This window comes from Miscanthus floridulus, chromosome 11 (genome assembly GCF_019320115.1).
Source record: "Miscanthus floridulus cultivar M001 chromosome 11, ASM1932011v1, whole genome shotgun sequence".
Classification (NCBI taxonomy): Eukaryota; Viridiplantae; Streptophyta; class Magnoliopsida; order Poales; family Poaceae; genus Miscanthus; species Miscanthus floridulus.
In genome coordinates, this window is record NC_089590.1 from 10,502,869 (window position 1) to 10,525,582 (window position 22,714).

Consider the following 22,714-nt stretch of genomic DNA (forward strand, 5'->3'; position numbering starts at 1 on the left):
CCAATTGGGCCCTTGGATCAACACCCTGATCAGTGGCGTCTAACCACTCTATGGTTGGTGGGCCCATATAACACAGCACCATAAAAAGGTGGTTGGGGCTGGGGCACGAGGTATGAGGTTGACCTGAGCCACCGCAATCCTCCTACAGAGAAACCCTAACCCGATCTAAAGAGAGTGTGCTGCCAGCGACGGGAAGCCACCACCGACTTCACCATCGCCTCTGCATGGCCACCACCGCACCGGACTTCACCGCCAGCACTACAGTACCCGCTGCCATGGCGTCTACTCTGCCAAGCCCGAAGGTATGGCCCTCTACTCCTTTTCTGTCTCTCTCCAAGTCTTCTCGGTTTTTCCATGGCTTATACACTTGCAATAGTAAAGTAAACCCACTAGATCTACTCCTAGTTGACCTCACAGTCCATCACAGTTAGACAGTGACCCTCTCAGGAGACCTTCATGGACTAGATACAGGGATAGTAAACGCAATAAACCCATTTTTCAAAAAAAAAAAAACGCAATTAACCCTAAAGGAACAAGTCATTTAGCTCCATGAAGAGGAGGAGCGCCTCGATGCCACCTACAAGGCTACAAGTAGATAGGACATCAATAGGAAACAAAATAAAGTGTTTAATTTCATGCAGTCAAGCAAGTGTTTTGAAACATGTAACTGCAATTAGCTCGGACATCAGTAGGCAACATAATCCCTACAGAGGCGTTATTGAAGCCAAGTACTCAACAGCCCACGCCAGAAGCCATAGCTTAGCGACGTGTGATATCGACATGCCACAGCGTGGTTTTGATGACATTGAAGGTGCAGACGTCACCTACCTTCACATTGTTCTCCCTGCAGAACTTTTTCCACCCCGACCCAAAAACACAACTACAGTCATGTGGGGCCGCGCCTATACAAGGAAACGGTGTGCCCGGGATATCCGCAGAGCTACAGACGGTGCGCCAGCTGAAGATTTGGCGCGGTCACCAGGCATGCAGGCGCGCTAGCTGAAGATTTGGGCGCGGTCACCAGGCATGCAGGCGCGCTAGCTGAAGATTTGGGCGCGGTCACCATGCATGCAGGTCAGGAAGATATGGCAAGTGACTAGAAGGCAATAACAGCTGATCAGGGCCCTAGAATTAGGAGCAATTAGCTCCAAATTGTATGGCCAAATGGCCTATATATGAGGATACTCAGGATGTTAATAATCAAGCAAGAATTATTACCTAATGTCTCTTCTTCTTCCTCTAAACCGACTGGGAGCTGAGGGGCAAAACCTCGCCCCGTTACCAAGGGTCGCGGCTACAAACTCCGTAGCGGGGGTCCCGCTACTCTCGGACCCGACGTTCTTGACAACTACTATCCTTTTGCCAGCTTTGACCCCTAACCTGCCAAGAATTGCTTTTGACTGAGGTCTTGAGCGTGATCATGCAGCGTTCCTGCAACCCAATCTGATTGCAGAAGGCCTGTGCCAAAGACTGCAATAATCACAATAATCACGTTAGTTACACAACTGATTATTGTAATGTGGATTTGAGAACTATGCTTTTTGATAGCATACCACATACGCATGTATGCTCTCACTAATTAAAAAAATCAAAATGAGGCTCAGCAATCAATTCATATCCATGCTCAAATTTGAATGACTTTAACCCTGATCGCTTGTATTATGAGCCGTACTTTTTCAGCGAACGAACAATGTTTTTCTCTCACAATAAATTAGCGAACAGTACTTTCAGCCATGGCTTTTTCAGCGAAGCGAACATGGCCAATGACCATGCTTACAAGATGCTGTGTTATTGAGTTGGGATTCATCTCCTTTCATATCCAAGATGGCGGCCCAATGTTGTAGACAGATTTTGTGTATGATGGAACCTTGCTCAAAGATGTCACTGAGGATTTTGGCCACTTTGTTCCTTCACTACTTGAACTACCCTCCCTACTGGATGAACAAGGTGACTTCTTTTGCTTAAAAGTATCTGGTAATCTTGCTGCATCATAAAACAAAATGAACATGCACTTTAGTATTTAACTCACATTCAACCTATTGTGAACAATCTCTACATATTAAAAAGAAACAGATTTATATTTGTGCTTACAGTGTGTGATAGTGACATGCCACAGTGTGGTTTTGATGATGTTAAAGGTGCACAGGTCGCCTGTCTTGAGCCTGTTATCCTGGCAGAAGCTCTTCCAGCCCTCTCCAATAATATAGCAAGAGCCCTTGTATGCAGCACCACGCACCTGCCATGATCTGGTGCTGTCTATTTCTGCCTTAAGGGTGATTGTGCAAGTAATCCGGAACCCAATCGAATTGCAGAACTTCTTGGACAACGTCTACAAGCATTGTGATGTAACAACTTATTTTATCAAGCATTACACTTGAACGCTAGTGGGTAAATACTGATTTGATAATTGCTAAATAGTTATGAGTGCCTTGTTGACGTCGGAAGTGATCCGAATCAAACACCAATAGGGCCTTAGACGCCCGGGCCGCTACGGACCAAAGAATGCAGCGAGGATGTCACTCTTTCAGTGGTGAAGAACGGAGAGGTTTACAAGCAAACCACCAAAGGATAACCAACGTGCTTACGTGACGAAGAACCGGCTAGTTTTCAGACAAACTAGTAAAGAAACCGTCGAAGCTCTCGCCCTGGAGGGACCCCGTCAGGGCAAGGACATCGTCGGGTTGCCCTAGGTCGGCCGGCAAGCCTAGGGAGCCATCCTTGTCGTCGGATCAAGGGATGAACAGCATGGGGGTTGGAGAAGAGGGTAAAAAGGGGTGGAGTAGAGGTAGAAGATTGATTTGTTTGATGATTGGATAGATGGGAACTCAATCGGCCATGATCCTCTCATATATATAGAAGGGGGTGGTCTTATCCCAGTAGTAAACCTCTCCAAGCCTTATTTTCTAAGTTTCCCATGAGTTTAGAAAAGTTTGGATCGGAATCCAAAATGCCAGATCCGAACAGGATTTTCTGTTAGGTATGTCGGAAGTCCCGACTTGGGTCGGAACTCCCGACAGTCGGAACTTTCGACTTTTGTCGAAACTCCCGACTGTAGGGATAACCCTACACACCCAAGCAGATTTCTTCAGGCTTCCCGAAAGTCCCGACACCCGTCGGAACTTCTGACAGTCGAAGTCCCGACTTGGGTCGGAACTCCCGACAGCGAGGCATCTTTTCGAGGGCATAACTTCTTCATCCGAACTTCGAATCAGACGTTCCATATATGTTTTTTGACCGTCTCAACGAGAGGAACCCAATGTGAAGTCCGTTTCACATTTTGACAACTTCACAAAATGGACATTTTTGGTTGTCAACATATGCCCCCCTGTTTTCAGCTGAATGATGCATGAACCTGAAAACACTTATTCAAAACCAAACAACGACGATACCCATCTCATTTGCTGCTTAGTTACTAAGGGCGATGTATACATCGGCCATTTTTTCTAAGGGCGATACATGTATCGGCCATTGTTTGGAGAGCACTCAGACTTCTTGCCAAACACTTGGAAAGTATCCTTTCAAGTACCTCCCGTTGAATGCTCTCGTGAGACGTTCACTTTGCAATGTCTCTAGCACATATGAATTTCCGAATATAACTTTGACCACTTTGTAAGGACCTTCCCAATTCGATGACCACTTGCCAAACTAATTGCTCTTCGATCCAATTGGTAGTATGGTTTTCCACACCAATTCTCCCACTTGGAAGGATTTGCTCCTGACTTTCTTGTTGTATGCTTTGGCAACTCGAGCTTTATCTTTCTCTATTTCCTTGAGAGCCTTTAATCTCACATTAGTCACCTCATCGATGTTATCCATCATCAAATCATGATACACAACAGCTGATAAATCATTTTGTTTAGCGAGCCTGTATGCATCCAAATTCACTTCGACAGGCAACACGGCTTCTTGACCATATACTAACTCAAAAGGAGTAACCTTTGTAGCACCATGCCTTGAAATGCGATGTGCCCATAGAGCCTCAGACAAAACTTCATGCCATCTCCTTGGATTCTCCTCAATTTTCTTTTTGATGAACTTGATCAAAGTCTTATTACTAGACTCGGCTTGGCCATTGGCTTGAGCATAGTATGGAGATGAATTGAGCAACTTGATCTTATATAATTCTGCAAATTCCCTCACCTCTTTTGGACACAAACGATGTCCCTTGATTTGTAGTTAATGTTTGAGGGATGCCGAATCTATGAATAATATGCTCAGTGATGAACTCAATTACTTCCTTGTGTGTCATATTCTTTAAAGGAACTCCTTTGGTCCACTTAGTAAAGTAATCCATAGCAACTAACACAAATCGGTGTCCCTTCAAAGATGGGGGATATATTTGGCCAATGAAGTCTAGCCCCCAACCACGAAAAGGCCATAGTTTGATGATAGGATGAAGCACAGTAGCAAGCACAAGCTGAATATTTTCAAACTTCTGGCACTCTTTGCAACCTTTGTAGTAGCAAAAACAATCGGCCATCATAGTAGGCCAATAGAAACCAGCTCTATGCAATAACCACTTCATCTTTGGGGTCGATTGAGGCATACCACAGATGCCTTCATGGACTTCTCCCATAGCCACTCTTGCTTGATCTGATCCTAAGCCCTTAAGCAGCAAATCTTCGACGGTTCTATGATAGAGCTCATCATTATGCAATACATATTAGAAAACGCTCCGCCAAACACTTTTATCAATTTTGGCACTTGGATCACGTAGATATCTCAACAAGGGAGTCCTCCAATCTTCTAAATCGGCCCCAACATCACTAGAAGTTATATCGGGCTGATTTGATAGCTTCTCGGGCGAATTGACCGGGTTGGACATAGGGGAGTCGGCTGAGCCAACAGGGCCGATAGGCTTAGCCGATTTGGAGGTGTTGGCTTGGCCGACTAGGGCAGTCAACTTAGCCACAGCAGAAGAGTAGTCGATTGAGCTAACTTGTCAGTCGGCTTAGCCGACTAGTGTGTACCTACATAGGAAAAAATTGAAATCTTCATGCATTAGCTGTTCTTGAATATGGAAATTGTGTCCACTGACATCATAGCCAGTTGCATGTTGAGCTAACATGTTGGCCTTTTGATTTTCATGCCTTAGAATATGCTGAATTCAGAATTCGACAAAATAGTCAATAATATCAAGGCAAGCATCAAGACAAGTTCTAAGTGACCCTTCTAAACATTGAAATTCACTAGCAACTTGCTGTACTACCAGCAAGGAATCACCATAGGCTTCAACATGTTATACCCCATGGATTGAATATGGCCAAGCCAAATAAGAAAACTTCACATTCGGCTCAAATGTTGGTGCAGATATAATTTTAATTGGCTTGATGTCTCTAATAGCACCATTGTGAGAAATAATGATTATGCCAACACCTTGGACTTATTTGCAAGTTGACTAATCATATTGTCACATCCATGAAGTAAATCAAAATACATATATCATGCCCCCCTGGGCCTTAAGGCCATCAAAGTAAATTCCATGGGGGCTTCCTAATAGCACGATGGTTGTAAGCATTCATCGACTATATTTTAATCTAAGGGCGATATCAAAATATCGGCCATATGAATTCATCCACATAAATATGTATAGCCGAAACAACATATTTCGGCTCTCGATCATTGGTAAGTAAAATAATTTGGCAACCCTCCATAACATAAAGATCCACACCAAGGATCAAAATAAGGAGCTGAGGGATAACCATGCATACCAGGGGATGAATTCCACATCGGCATAGGCAGAGAGTATGGATGATGCCATGACCAATGATTTTGATGATTTGGTGCAAACCTCCAACTTGACAATTGTTTCTTGAATCTCCTCTCCTTTGTTTTTGTTGCACCACTCGCTTGAATATCATCCTTCTGGGCTTGAATACTTCCTTTAGGAACCCATGCCAAGCCTTTTCCTTTCAGCTTCTCTGCGCTAAGCTTTTGTAACTTCTTCTCTTGGCACTTTGGTAAACCGATTGAGCATATTAGTTTTATTTCTATTTTGGATAGAGGCAAATCTTTTTTGATTTTTGGCACTCTCACCTTCTTTTGTTCAGATTTGGCACCTAGAATATCAATAGATGATTTTCCCACTTCTTTGTCATCAATAGCTAGATTTTTCATCAATGTAATCAGCTTTTCAATAGTTGAATTCAGATCTGAACTCTTCTTCTTTAGCCATCATACTTCACAGTGGTAAACTTGCTTTCCCTGCTTTCTTCTTTGGTTGAGATCCAGACCGATTTTGATCAAAACGGTCTTTACAAGATGATGATCTCTTTGAATGTCTAGGAGCCGCATACTCTACATATTCTAGCCTTCAAATATGGTGGAACAAATGCCTCTTCATCAAACTAGCCCCAAGATGAATAAGGATAAAAATATGTGAGTTGTGGTCCATACGACATGGGAATTGGCTGCATAAAAGGAGAATATGTTACTACTGCATGAGGTTTATCTCCTTGCCGATTCCACTCTTGAGACTTGTGCTTTGGAGACAATTTTGATGAATGGACTTTCTTTGTCCATTGGTGACATTTGCTTCTCCTATCTTCTCATATTTAGCTAGAAGTTTCTCGAAGCTGAGTTTTGGCCTTTTACTTCTTTGTTTGTCATGACCTTTACCTCCATTAGCTTTATGAGCATCCTCCTTCTCCCTATCTTGACAGACATGCTCCAAAGGAGGATCCTTAGCCGATTCCCCTTACTCAACGAGATCAATCGGCTTTTGCTTTGGTTGGAGAGATTTTAGCTGTCCCCTAGTGTCTTCTAGAACTATGATAACTTTGCTATAATCTAGAATATCTTCTATTTGCAATTCATCAATAACAACCTTGCCTTCACTTGAGGGCTCCACATCTCTCTCTTGGGCGTTCAAGCTAGTGAATCAACTAATGCAAGTCGATTCGAAACCTATTTGCCAATTGGTCTATGTGTTGAGCTTTAGAAAATCTCAATCGTCCTTTATCAATGGCCGATTGGATGACTTGACAAAACACATTGCAATCAGAAGTATTATGATCAGATGAATTGTGCCATTTGCAATATGTAAACTCTTCTAAGTTTTGAATAGATGGCAAAGCATTGTGATCAATGATTCTAATAAAATTATTCTTAAGTAGGATATCAAAGATATGATTACAAAAAGTAAAATCAAAAGTGTACTTTGATTTCTTGAGCCAATTCTTTTGTGGAGTCGGTTTTAAAGCTAGGCAAATGAATGGATCAGATTTATTATCAATCCATTCGACCACACCTTTGCAATTGCTTATAGGAAGCTTTAGCTTTGACGAACTACCACTATCGGCTTTGCCATATGGAACAATGTCTTGGCCGATAGAATCTGAATTTATTTTATCATCAATAAATAAATTGCTATTCTCAATCGGTCTATTACAATAATTAGCAAGGATATCTCTAATAGATGTAGAAATTGAAATAGTATGACCATATTGGAATTTGAGTAAAATATTTGTGTTTTCTACCTTGTTGATCATGTTGGAAAAGTGCACGTCCTTGATTTACATGATGTTGCTCTTCATCTCTAGAGAATGATCAACAATAGATGCCGAATCATCCGAAGATGCATTGGCAGCTGCCGAGACCGAGAAAGTTGGCTTAGCTGACTGGAAGTCAGCTAGGCCGACTTGGGCACTAGCAGGGGCAGTCGGCTTGGCCGACTGGGAAGTTGGCCTAGCCGACTCAGGGCAGGCAGCAATCGGCTCAGCTGACTTTGAAGTCAGCTCAGCCGATTCTGAGCAGGCAGGAAGCCCTCCTTTGTTGCTTGTAGGGGCTTGATCTCCATCAATGATGTGGTAATCACTAGATAAGTGTACAACCCCTTTGGCTCATGAAAAATCAAGTCTAGCTGGTTGCTGGCGTTTTCCATGCTTTTCTATAGCAATACTTGTTTTTTGAGATGTGATTGATTTAGAAAGGATATTGTATTGTTCGGCTTTTGTAGCCGAACCTTTGCTTACATCCTAATCAATTCTTTCTTTCATGCCCACTAGCAATCCTCTTTTAGCCGATGACTCAACTGTGATTGGCCTTTTCTCATTAGTCTTTCCAAAATATTCATAGAATTGCTCCTCTAATTGAGACCATGAACCAATAGTATATCACGGCAAAGATGTAAACCATGCAAAGGCAATACCGTGAGAGATAAAGGAAAATTTTCGCACTCTCATATAGTCTTCTTTACGCAAAATCTAGCTATGAGAGGTATATACTAATATGTTCCATAGTGGTTTTATCATCTTCACCACTAAATTCATAAAAATTAGGTACCCACCAACCATTATGAGTTTTCAAGTAATCATAGCATAATGGCTACGGTCTATGATAAGTGGGCACCTTCCATTTAGAGGAACCATATGGATTACTAGCATGGGCTAAATCTTCATCGATTTGGCTTGATTTGAGAGCAACAAATGAAGCTGAATCATGATTGTTTGCAAGTGCACACATTGCTGAATTTTCATTGATTCGGCTACAATTATTAGCAATATGTGGAGCCGAATCACGAGTTTTAGCACTCAAATGCCTTGCTGAAATTTTACTAATTCGGCTATGGTCATGAGCGAAATACAAAGCCGAATTGTGGGCATTGATCTTTGCATAAGGTGCTGAATTTTTGTTTATTCGGCTATGGTTACTAGTAACACAGTGAAGCCGACATCATAAGTATTAGCAGTTAAACACCTTGCTGAATTTTCATTAATTCGGCTCGAGTTGGGAGTAACATATGGAGCCAAATTATGAATAGGAGCATTGGCATATGGTGTTGAATTTTAGAGCAATTGGCTAAATAATTGGCATTGTTATAGCCTAATTCTCTCATTCATCGGCATGTCTTATAGTGGAACCACATATTGTGAACTTATAGCCGATGAATAACAATTTACAGTGTTGTATGTTGCTAGTAGCATCAAAACTCGAAGAATTTACAACATACATCAGTCTCTTGACCATAATATTCATAATTATGATGTGTATGATAAGGAGCATTAACAAAAGTATTAGCCGATGTAACATATCTAGTATCATTACAGCTAGCAACACCAACATCAGAGCTCATAGAACTTGCAAAATAATTATTAGGATCATAAGATGCATTTGCAAGTTGTAGCTTAGGGTGATTGTAGTAATATTGTGATGCAACATCTTGGGACTTCATGATTTATAACTTGACCGCCATGCTGAATTTTCCGATAAGCAGTGCAACTTGTTGCAAAATCACAAACACAATCACAAGGTGTCAAAACCAGATGCGATCGGCCATTTGGGCCAGATGCAACAGTAATGGCAAGCTCAAGAAGATAGATCAATGAGGAGTAAGGCTAGGTCAGAGAGATCGACTATAAGAGATAGCTGAACCAATCGTCCCCAGCGGAGTCACCAAAAAGTATGTTGACGTCGGAAGTGATTCGAATCAAATACCAATAGGGTCTTGGACGCCCGAGTTGCTATGGACCAAAGAACGCAGTAAGGATGTCACTCTTTCAGTGGTGAAGAACTGGAGAGGTTTACAAGCAAACCACCAAAGGATAACCAACGTGCTTACGTGACTGAAGAACCGGCTAGTTTTCAGGAAAACTAGCAAAGAAACCATCGAAGCTCTCGCCCGGGAGGGACCCCATCATGGCAAGGACGTCGTCGGGTTGCCCTAGGTCGGCCAGCAAGCCTAGGGTGTTATCCTTGGTCGTCGGATCAAGGGATGAATAGCATGGGGGTTGGAGAAGACGGTAAAAAAGGGGTGGAGTAGATGTAGTAGATTGATTTGTTTGACTGATTGGATAGATGGGAACTCAATCGGCCATGATCCTCTCATATATATAGAAGGGGGTGGTCTTATCCTAGTAGGAAACCTCACCAAGCCTTATTTTCTAAGTTTCCCATGAGTTTGGAACAGTTAGGATCAGAATCCAAAAGGCTAGATCCGAACTGGATTTTCTGTTAGGTATGTCGAAAGTCCCGACTTGGGTCAGAACTCCTGATGTAGGGATAACCCTAGACACCCGAGCAGATTTCTTCAGGCTTTCCGGAAGTCCCGACTTGGGTCGAAACTCCTGACAACGAGGCATCTTTCCGTGGGCATAACTTCTTCATCTGGACTTCGAATTAGACATTCCATATATGTTTTTGACCGTCTCGACGAGAGGAACGCAATGGTGAAGTCCGTTTCATATTTTGAAGACTTCACAAAATGGACATTTTTGGTTGTCAACACGCCTCTTCATGTGGGTTGGCTTACAATGGTTTTCCTTGGTGCAATACATATGAAAATACTATAGAAGGTATAATATTTTGTCGAAGTTTTTTTCTTTATTTTTTTAGATATAGGATAATGGGTTCTGTCCTTTTGCACCATCCAATGCATAAGAACACTGTTGTTTATTACATCGACATATTATATCATGCCAAAGCTGCTTTTCTTGCTAAAATTCCATATATTTTGGTCATAACATTCATGCACATGTTAGTTTCTATTTCTCAACCTTGTCAGTCAAAAAGAAAATCCTTTCACATCAATAAAAGAAAATCTCTTCCCACAGCTACCTGCCATTCAGGCACGGTCATCCACCTCCCTCACCCTCAGCCGCTCCCGCTCCCCTCATCGGTGCAACCTCCTCGCCGACCACCACGATGGCCTCAGCGTCCACCTAGTCCTCCTCCAAGGCCACCTACAAAGTCACCCTCTTCCCTCTCCCTCCCTGCTGCTGCCGTTCTACCCACCCTGTAGCTCCATCGGTCGCTCCAAGCTTCTCCGATGGGTGGATGAGGAGCCGTCCTCTGACTCCGACCTTGGAGGTGTGAATCCCCTCCATGATACCTCTCCTACGCGATCGATGTTGTGCCCCAAGATCTGCTCAGCCATCAGTGCTTGGCTTGTCTAGTGTGCGGCGGTGCGAGAAGTCGCAGCTACATCACCGCCCGTCACTGACACCAGCGTCACGGGTCGTGCATCCACTCGGCTCGTCTGGGGCCTCTAGTACCGTGGTCAGGAGAACCATCCCTCCCGATGCTGACATGACGAGCTGGCCCTTATCCCTATCCGCTACATTTGGGTCCGCGCATCTCTCATCATCGTTGCGCTACCCTGCTAGGTGAGGATGAGTGGCAGCGAAGTGCTACCCCCTGCACATGTTTGGGTCATGCATGCTCCAGCAAGCGCTCCAGCTCCTGTCGCGTCGGATTCCACCGGGGCTTCAAGGCCGCTGTCTGAACTGCTTGTGATTCAACTACAAGGTCAGCCACTTGCAAGTTGCCGCAGCGGTGCCTCAGGTGCCATGGCCTCCACCACCTGGCACGGAATTGCAAGCTCATCCCCCAGTCGTTGCAATGGTAAGGTGCCCGTTGGTGCTACCAACGTTCAGCGCCGACTCGCTCGGCAGCGTCGAGGCTCCATCCTAGGACTATGGGACATCTCTAGAGCCTGACCAAGGTGGGAGGCTGATGCTCCAACCTAGCTTCTTCCCCCAAGATGGCTGGATTATCTTCTCCAACTCCAATAGACAGTAGTTGCTAAGGTTGGTCGTTGAAAGGCACGCTCTTCAAGGGGGATAACGGTCAACTATGCTATCCCTGGTTTTCGACAGCCCTTGCCAAAGTGCGTGACTAGAGCCAAGAGATCGGTCATGAGAATTCGGTGGTGCTGCCCCAGCATGGAGCTTATTGTGCCAATCTCCTCGGTGTTAGAATTGATCTCATCCGTCTTGACCCAACGGTCAAGATGGACCCCTTGATCGTGTCCTGATCGGGGACGTCCAGCCATCTAGTGGCTAGTGTGCCCTCGTCGCACAGTGCCTATAAAGAGGAGATGGGGCAAACCGACTCTTGATACGAGGTTCACTGCCGCCGCCACAACCCCATTGTCTAACCCTAGTCCGATCGTGAGGAAGGCACTAGCCAGCGGTGGGAAGCACCACTGCCTTTGCCACCACCACTAGTCTCCATCGCTACACCAACTGTCCCTGCCCGTGCGTAGAGCTTCACCGACGAACCGGCGATGGTTGGTGTAGCGGTGGAGACCGGCGGTGGTGGCAAAGGCAGTGGCGCTTCCCGCCGCTGGCAGTGCCTCCCTCACGATCGGAATAGGGTTAGACATGGGGTTGTGGCGGCGGACAGTGAACCTCGTATTAAGAGCCGTTTTGTCCCACCTCCTCTTTATAGGCATTGTGTGATGGGAGCCCACTAGCCATTAGATGGCTGGACGTCCCCGATCAGGACGCAGTCATGGGGTCCGTCTCGACCGTTGGGTCAAGATGGATGAGATCAATTCTAACATTATTCCCCTTGATCTCAACTCATACTTTAACTTTAAACTTGGACTTTAATCACTTTCACTTTTATTTGTTCCATCATAGATTAGTGCATAGAGCATGCTTCATCGTCACAGTCAATCGCCGATAGACTAAACAGCTACAATACACATCTCTGTTCTGAAATAGATTCTTTAACTTTTGGGCCCTTTATCATCTGGAAATCATAGGCTATACCATAAACCCATGTCGACTATGTGTTCTCTAAACACACTAGGTGGTAAGCCTTTTGTACGCAGATCCGCAAGTACTTGCTTGTTACTTTAATACTTTTAGTATGATTCCAGGACTTTCTCCTTCACAACATATAACTTTAACCTCAATGTGTTTGGCACCACACTTGACCCATTGTTATAGGAGCGAACTACTTAAATGGTTATTGCTGTTGTATACCATTATTAATTCCAGGTGTAAGTTCTTTTAACCATTTCGCCTGTCCTTAAGCCTCACAACAAGCTATACTGTGGGTATGCATCTTTGATGACACCACAACTGTTTCTTTGGAGCTTTTCCACAATAAAACTCCAACTGCGAGTGTTAGCTACTATGTGGGTTTCACTAAACATTTTGCCAAAATTTAACATTTGTACCCACAACTATTTGAGAGTACTTATTCTTTCTTACTCACAATGAGGCCTATAAATCTTTGCACAATTGCAAAACATTCTCAACTCCATTCCACTGATCTATATCTGGACTGGACTTCTGCCAAAACATCCCGGATGCATGAACTATGTCAGGGTAAGTTCTTACTTATAAGCACTCATTAAGCTTCCAATAGCTGAAGCATATAGGACGTCCTTTCGATCTCACATTGGTTCTTGGAACACTGAAAGTTCCCAAAACTATTACCCTTGACTATAGGAACAGACGTAGGTTTATTCACATATATACTTTATTTCTTTAGAATCTTCTCTAAGTATACACTTGAGATAGTTCTAATACCCCTTTTCCTTTTGTCTCGGTAAGTTCTAATTTCTGGAATGAATGACGCTTTACCAAGATCATTCTCATTGAAACTTGAGGACAAGAACTGCTTCTTCTCCAACAGTAGATTAACACCACTACTAGCGAGCAAGGTGCTATCCACGTGTAGGATTAGGGAAATTTATTTCCCATGTTTAAACTTTGCATAAATACAATTATCCTCTACATTCTCTTTAAACCCAAACTTTCTTATTGTACTGTCAAACTTCAAGTACCAATGTCTTGAAGCTTGCTTTAATCCATAAATGGATTTCTTCAGGCAACATCCCTTACGTTCTTTTCCTTCCATGACAAAACCTTTTAAGTTATGCCATGTAAACTTTTCCATACAAATCCCTAGTTGAGGAATGTGTCTTTACATCTTTCTGATGTAACTGTAAATCGTAGTGTGCCATTAACGCCATTATAATTCTAAAAGAATCATTGTATTCTCATTATAATCTATTTCTTCTCTTTGTGTAAATCATTTTGCCGACAAGTGGCGCTTTATAGCTTTCAATATTCCCTTTGGAGTCACATTTGTCTTGCAGACCCATTACAGCCTACTGTTTTGGCTCCATTGGAAATTTCTTCTAAGTCCCAAACATCGTTGGTATTTATCGATTTCATTTCATCTTCCTTTGCTTCTTGCCATTTAGACGAGTGAACGCCTCTCATGGCTTTTTCAAATGAGGTGGAATTACCCTCCATTTGAATTTCTTTCTTAACATTGACTCCTTAGTCACCAGAAATATCTGATTTTCTTATTCTTTGAGACCTTCTGGGGCCTCGTGGCACTTCTTTCATATGGGGCTATTGTTACTCTTCATTGCCAAAAGGCAATTGTTCTATAGCCTCCTGTATCATAAGATCCTTATTTACTTATTCATCTTCTTTAAGAGCTAACATCAGGTGTTGTATATGTCATACAACATCAACATGTATTAAGCAATTTGTTGCTCTAAAACACTATAGTGGATATGTAATCCCACTTCTATTCAAGCCTTAGGTATCTACATACCATGCTCCCCTAGATTACTCTATCTTCTGTAAAGATGGTGTATCTTCAAATTTCTAATTTTGGGTTTAATCTGCTAAAAACTCATATGGCACATTTAGCACTGCCTTGATAACTCTGAACTCGTCCAGTATGAATACTAGTTGACTATGCTATCTTCCTATCGGAACTGTAAAAGGTCTAGGAATTTAGCTATTTCTTTACTTTAGGGGTATCGTTATTATGACCGTCTTACTCCCTCAACGATCACATTCATCTTTTATAGATCACTTTTACCTTCAATGCATAGTATGCATTGCATTATCTGAAGTATGGGGAAGTATCTTTCTTAATTGTCTTTCTTAATTAATCTCACATTTCTCCCCCTCGAAATGTGGTATGAACTTTTCTACCACAATTTCGAAAAACATTCAGAACTCTTGTTAATGAGGAAACTTTGATTACTTACTTCATCCACATGATTGAATCATGCAAACAAAATTCGTATGGGAGTACATTTTCCTCATTTCATTTCAAAACTCAACATAGTCTATTATTATCAATACTTCTGCAAGTCACGCTTGCATATCATTCTTATCTTTTGGTTCACATGCAACTTTCTTTTGTTCTTAAACTCATTGAGTACTTAATGACCATGACACAATCAGAGTGTACGGTCAATACTAGGATAGCATAAGAGCTATCCCAAACTTCTCTCCATGTGCGGGATACACTTAGAGCACATGAGTCATCACATCCTTCTCCCGCCATGCGGGATAAGTACTATACCAAAAACTCTCCCGCCATGCAGGATTGGTTAACATAAGTACTATGCCAACTTTACTCCACCATACGGGTATTTTCTCAATCTTTTCCCGTCATGCGGGTACTATCACAAACTTTTCCCTGCCTATGCGAGATAATTCCCTTGAACAGACATAATTGTCAGGATTGGCTCGTGTTTAATCATCAAATTCAAAAATAAATCCGAATATTCTTTTAACACACATGTTTAATTCAATGTTGGTCAAATTAAACATGTATATGACTTTTACAACTCTCATAAGTGAAACTGAAAATAAATTCTTCTTCACAGAGAGTACATAAAAGACATTTCTCAATGAAGACTCTCATTGATCTATCTCTTTTCTTGGATCAATATCCTAGAATTCTTTTCTTTTGAAGCCATTACTTTAAAGAGAACACAGTTCCTTAAGCAATGGCATTCATCATCTGAGTCACAAGTACCCAGCTTATTTCTCTTACTGCCTTCAAGAATGAAAGCATGGAGGTCTTTTGTCTGAAAAAACATTCAACAATAATGCTCATTAAACTTTGAAATCTTTATGTTCTATTCTATATCACCGTTGGGCAGAAATAGAATAAAACATCATTCTTCTACATTAATTCCACATCACCAGTTGGGCAGAAATGGAATTAATGTATAGAACCTCAATAATCTTGAAAACATAGAACTGCTCCTCAGAATTAAATTCTCCCGTTGGTTCGAATTTAATTAGAAGATAATCAACTTCATTGCAGCGGAAACATGAAAATACATTTCTCTAGTTTAAGAGCCTTCCTTGATCTTTATCTTTTCTCTGAAAAATTGGTCACTTTGATGCAAAATTCATCAGAGATTTAAACTTTAAACATAGAACTCATAGAATTATAATATTGTTATCATCAACATTGGTCAGAAAATAACAATACCATAATTCAATTTTAACTACCAACCGACTATTCCTCCAATTAAATTTTTCCCGTTGGTTCCAATTTTAACTGGAGGATCAACTTTTTATCATTTATTGAATAACTATAACTGCTCTTCAAATTAAAATCTCCCAGTTGGTTCGAATTTAATAAGAAGACAATAAACTTTAACTTTGCAGAGGAAATATGTAAATCTTAAACTAGTGAATTTTGCCCATAGGAAAATTCTCTTTTCTAATTTTTCTTGAGTCATTAATTATTTTCTAGGAAATAACATTTTACTAGAAAAAGAAAAAAGAAGAAATGGACTCATTTGTTCACTGTCTGCTCGGCCCAGCAGCAAAACCAGTCCGGCCTTGTTCCCTCGCGCGCGCGCGCTGCCACCCAGGCCGCAACGTGGGCCTAGGCCGGCAAAGCGCTGCGGCTACGCGCCTCGCCTAGGCCTCATTTTGGCCCAGTGACTCCTCGCCGTCGGATCAAATCTGACGGCTGTCCGGCCGTTTCGCCCGATCAAAACCTGCCGCGGCTGGCCTCCCCCGGAACCCTAGCCTCATTTCTTTCTCCCTTCTACTCTCTCAGCCGCGCGAGCCCGACGAAGAGCAGGCGACGACGAGAGCGAGCAGGGCCTCGGCGCCAGTCATCGGCCCCCTCGCCGACGTGCGCGCTCCCCAGCGAGTGAGCGCGCTGCCGTCGAGCGGCCTGGCCACGGCGCCCCTTTGGCCTGAGTCCGGCGAGAGGCTTCTCCCGGCGCTCGGCCTTCTTCTCCTCACGCGGCCGGCGAGGCAGCAGTGCTGCGCAGCGGTGAGGTAAGCCCACTGACTCTTCCTCATCCCCTTTTCCCTTTCTGTTTCTTCGGATCTTGTTGCTCTTCTCGGTTTTGACCGATTGGGATGGGGATCGAGTTAGGGTTGGGGTTTCGGGTTAGGGATTCACCCTGTTCTTCTTCTTCCCCGAGTCTGTAGCGGGTTAGAGTTCGGATCTCATCATTTTCTTGAATCCGAGCCCTCTGTTTCCATCTTCACCCAGTTAGGGTTAGGGTTAGTGAAAACCCTAGTCTGTATGCTCAGATCCGAAAGGATCTAATCCAGTTCTTTTCTTTTCTATTCTTTTGCTTCTCTTCCCGCGCGTCAGCAAACCGGCGGCGGGTGCTCCATCCCGCGTGAGGCGGTAGTGACGGCGGTGGGGAAACCTTCCCTGGACCATCCAATTTCTTTAGGGTTAGGGTTCTTTAGGAGGGTAATCCGAATCGAATTCGAATCCCCTTCTTTCTTTTTCTTTCTATCACCCGATTAGGGTTTAGGGTTCGATGAACCCTCTGTATTTCTTTTCTTTCGATCCGAACTGGATCTAACTCATCTCCTTCTACACTGCTACCCCTGACACAATCCACACACTAGATCGGTGGCTCTGATACCAATGTTAAATTTTGGCTGAAATGTTTAGTGAAACTCACATAGTAGCTAACACTCGCAGTTGGAGTTTTATTGTGGAAAAGCTCTAAAGAAACAGTTGTGGTGTCATCAAAGATGCATACCCACAGTATAGCTTGTTATGAGGCTTAAGGGACAGGCGAAATGGTTAAAAGAACTTACACCCGGAATTAATAATGGTATACAACAGCAATAACCATTTAAGTAGTTCGCTCCTATAACAACGGGTCAAGTGTGGTGCCAAACACATTGAGGTTAAAGTTATACGTTGTGAAGAAGAAAGTCCAGAATCATACTAAAAGTATTAAAGTAACAAGCAAGTGCTTGCGGATCCGCGTACAAAAGGTTTACCACCCAGTGTGTTTAGAGAACACATAGTCGACATGGGTTTATGGTATAGCCTATGATTTCTGGACGATAAAGGGCCCAAAAGTTAAAGAATCTGTTTCAGAATAGAGATGTGTATTGTAGCTGTTTAGTCTATCAGCGATTTACCGTGACGACGAAGCATGCTCTATGCACTAATCTGTGATGGAACAAATAAAAGTGAAAGGGATTAAAGTCCAAGTTTAAAGTTAAAGTATGAGTTGAGATCAAGGGGGAGAATGTTAGAATTGATCTCATCCTGTCTTGACCCAACAGTCGAGACGGACCCCTTGACCGCGTCCTGATCGGGGATGTCCAGCCATCTAGTGGCTAGTGGCCCCCCGTCACACAGTGCCTATAAAGAGGAGGTGGGGCAAAACGGCTCTTGGTACGAGGTTCACTGCCGCCGCCACAACCCCACTGTCTAACCCTAGTCCAATCGTGAGGGAGGCACTGCCAGCGGCGGGAAGCGCCACTGCCTTTGCCACCACCACCGGTCTCCACCGCTACACCAATCGTCGCTGCCCGTGCGCAGGGCTTCACCGACGAACCAGCGATGGCAGGGAGCTCCTCCAACCCCTCCGACGGTCAGATGCTCCTACATCTCTCTCTCTCTGTCTCCTTTCCCCGAAGCAAGCTCTAGGTCTATTTGATTCAATTAGTAAAGATATCACCCTCTGATCTACACCTAGATGGTCCAAAGTATTTAACACTCGGGATGCCCGACTCTGAAGCGCCTTGCAATGTTGACACTAAGCATGGAACCAGTGGCGAAGCTATATACAAGGCAGTGGGTGCACATGCACCCACGAAAAAATTAAACACCACTGAGTAAATTAATTTTTTCACCATGATTATAGCTCAAGTTTATGTATCTATAAGGCAAATGCACCACCTCTAATTTGCTCCAGCTTCGCCAATGCATGGAACGAGCATTGGACGCTCCGCTGGACGTACTCGGACCACAACTCAGTCGTTGTCGCAGCCTCAAGTGGACCCTTGCGTGCCTGATGAAGCAGGATTGGACAACTTCCTCGGCTCCATCGTGTTGCTACTCCAGAGCCCGTTGCTTGCTGCTGGGCTGAATTAGCTTCAGCTCTATTTATGTCTTTGTTGCAAAAGCTTGTGCGTATAATTGTATATAAGTAAAATGTTGTAGCGCATACCTTCGGCTTCACTGTGGGGCAACAATCGCTGTCCTCAGGGAAGTTCGAACGGTATGCGTTGTGTAACAAACTCTAATCTCCTCTTAATGAAAAACTGGCTGATGAGGCCTGTTCGCGAAAAAAATAAAAACTCCGAAACCCATGTTTACATGACTATAGGTAGTAAAATATATAGAATATTGAGGCATCTGGTATATAAATTGTGTCAATAAAGAGGCAATGTAATAAAGCATCAAAATAATAAAATAACAAAAAGAGAGAAGGCACTCAAACAGAGCAAAAGCTGAGCTCACAAGATGGGACTCAAGCGCATAGGTGCTGATCTTTTTCCTAGCTTATCCAAGATGATGTCCCAATCTGATAGGGTTCTTTCAGTGATGGGTAAGTCACTGAACTTTTTGGCCTCTTGTTTTCTTCACTGCTTGACCTCTCATCATTGCTTTTACGTTTCCTGATGGGAGAAGGTGTTTCCTGTTTTTCAGTATCTGTCAATGAGAAGACAAGTTATACGCATATCCTCATATCTGCTAGTAGATATACACGAAACATCAATTCATTTTCTCACTTAGTCAAATCCCAGCGTTCTGGTTCTTGAAATCTTTCTGCAATCCACTGATTCCGAATGCTTTGAATTTGAAAACCATGTTCCCTTCATATCTCAAGAGCAAAACGTCGCCATTAGATATTCCATGGAACTCCAGAAACTGTGACCAGCCACCTGTGAAGAACATGCCTGATTGATCGTTCTTAAGCTCAATATGCCAAAATTTTCCAAGGGGGCTGAGAATGACGGCCGTCTGGCTGTTTAGGCACTCTTCTGTGATGTAATTTTTCACAAACCTAGCAGGCAGTATCTGCAACAGCATATGTATGAATGTGAAAAGGCACAATGTTCATGATACATCTCAAGTTTAAATGTTCAACAAGATGTATATTCTTATGATCTTATCGATCAGAATATAGTATCCAGAGTTTGCATACCATCTTTTCTGATAAATACGGATGAAAAATCCTGATGAACTGTGGCTTGCAGATAATACCTTTGCTGCTTCTGGATGTCATAACTGAAGAAAATGTGATTTAAGTATCAATTTAAACTGAAAAATGATACTACCTCCAAGTCGAAATGCAGATCATTTTAGAATTCTAACCGCAGCCAAACCTTTTTAACTTGACCATCAATATACAAGAAGCTACATAAATTTAGAATACATAGTTGATGTTACCCATCATGGAAAATAACTTTTATACTATATATTTTTCGCTATTTGAAATGGTATATTTCAATAAAAATTACAAGTCAAAGCATTATATTGAAGACCACTGCCGTAAACACTCTACATTTAGAATCAGAAGGTGTAGTATATTTAACTAATTACTTAAAATGATGCTACCAATGATCATACATTGTATGTGCAATAGGTTCAACTGCCACTACCGGATACCGGAGATTTGCCGAGTGCCAGGGGCTACTCGGCGAAGTCCCAAAAACACTCGGCAAAGGGTTTGCCGAGTGTTACACTCGGCAAACGACACTCGGCAAACTTGTTAACGGCAAACGCTAGTTTGTCGAGTGTTTTCAGTCGGGCACTCGGCAAAGAAGTTGCCGACGGGCACTCGGCAAAGAAGTTGCCGAGTGCCCAAAAAACACTCGGCAAACTTTTTTTCAAAAAAATAAAAAAAAGGCACGCCGACACCACGCCCGCACCACCAGCACCGCCGCTGCCGCCACCACCATCCACGCCGCCACCACCACGCCGGGGAAGAAGGGAGGGCCCCACCACGCGCCGCACCACCACCACGCCCAGGCCGTCGCAACAGCCATGCCTGCCACCACCACCACGCCCGTCGTCGTCGGATCTGGAGAGGGAGGGCCGGGAGGGGGGCAGCGCCGCCGGATCCGGGAGAGGGAGGGCCGGGAGAGGGAGGAGGGGAGGGCGGGGCCGCGCTAGAGAGGGAGGAGGAGGGGGCGCCGGATCAGGGAGAGGGAGGAGGGCGGGGCCGCGCCGAATCCAGGAGAGGGAGGAGGAGGGGGGCGCGCCGGAGAGGGAGGAGGAGGGGGGCACCAGATCCAGGAGAGGGAGGAAGAGGGGGGCGCTGGAGAGGGATGAGGGCAGGGCCGCGCCGGATCTGAGAGAGGGAGGAGGAGGGTGGCGCCGGAGATGGAGGAGGGGAGGGCGGGGCCGTGCCGGCGCTGGAGAGGGAGGAGGGGAGGGAGGGGAGGGGGCGCGCGGGGGGAGGAGGTGTGCCGGAGAGGGGAGCGGGGGGCAGGGGAAGGCGGGGGTGTGCGGGAGGGGGTGCGCGGGGCAGGGGAAGGTGGGGGTGTGCGGGGTGCGGGAGAGGGGAGCGGGGGCCAGAGGAAATTTATTTGCGTCGGGTGAGGGCTTTGCCGAGTGCCAGATCTATGGGGCACTCGGTAAATAATTTGTATGAAGTGTTTTAATAAAAACACTCGGCAAATCACATGTATGCCGAGTGTTTTTCGAAAAGCACTCGGCAAATAGATGTTTGTCGAGTGCGTGAGATAATGCACTCAGCAAAAATAAAAACACTCGGCAAACTTAAGGATTCCGATAGTGTGCGATTCAGGGGACCATTTAGAACCCATGAATTCCACCGTTTGCAAGAATTTTTTAAAAATAGTTCAAATTTCCGCATTAACAGGAAATAATTGTCTTTCCAAAGCACCCGTTCCCAATTCTAGTTTAACACAAGATCAGTTCTTTCTTCTTCTTTTTTTTTGAAGGGAGATCAGTTCTTTCTTAGATTGCATGGAAACATCAATTCTGACTAGTTGAATGGGCTATATGTTTTCATCATTGCAATCTTGAAGTCCTCGATTAAGTTTCTTAACATCCCAAGCCAATTAATTAGGAGATTAGGATCACTAAATTAATTAGCATCACCCAAGATTTGCCTGTAAATATTGTTCACCTGCAGCCGGAGCGCCGAAATCCTTAATGCACATGCTGGTGTCGAAAACCTTGACGGTGAGCGCGCCGCCGCCCTCGTGCCGGAGCACGACGAACCAACCGAGCTCGACGCCGTGCGCGGCCAAGAACTCCGCCCACCCGCGCCCCAAGAACGCACCGTCGCCGTCCCGGCCCACCTCCACGCGCCACACCTTGCCGAACGGGCTGACCACGAGGGCCGTCTGCTCTGGCGCCCCTTCGCCTTCGCCAGTGTCGAAGCATCCGGCGAGCTCGTCGGAGATGCGCTGCGCAATCAGTGGGTTTCGTTAGCACAGTAAAGCGTCGACCGGCGATCGAGGGAGGCTGTGCTTACCAGCTTGTGGAAGGAAGGAGGAAGCAGGACCTTGAACTGCTTCGCCATGGCGCGCGCAGCAGGACCAGGGTCGCTGGGCAATGGCATGGCGATGGTGGACGCTGCACTGCAGCGTACGGCCCGGTGTCTTGAATGAAGTAATGAAGCAGAGGATCACAGAACGACGCTTTGGTTTCCTTCTCAATTGGAAATAAATATTTTAAATAAAAATTACTATGCGAGTAAACACAGCGTCCGTCTGTGGTCTCGAAATAAGAGCGGGTGCAATAATAATTTTACAGCCAAATAAATATCTCCTATAAGACTATAGCTAAAAAGAATAAAGTATGGACTATTTTTTTTATGCGACATTTGTTTTGATTCGTCCGTCTGTCCACGCCTGCAATCCCACGACATCTTAATTACTGATTGATCGTATCATTCTTCTTGATTGAATATTGCCTGTCATGTGATAGAGTAATCACGGCAAAATAG

At 44.2% G+C, this 22,714-nt stretch overlaps 1 pseudogene; it reads right to left on the reverse strand.

Annotated features, from left to right (window-relative positions):
* Positions 1 to 759: 759 nt before the first annotated feature.
* On the reverse strand, positions 760 to 22,351 carry LOC136494939 (putative B3 domain-containing protein Os04g0347400; annotated as a pseudogene).
* Positions 22,352 to 22,714: the final 363 nt, after the last annotated feature.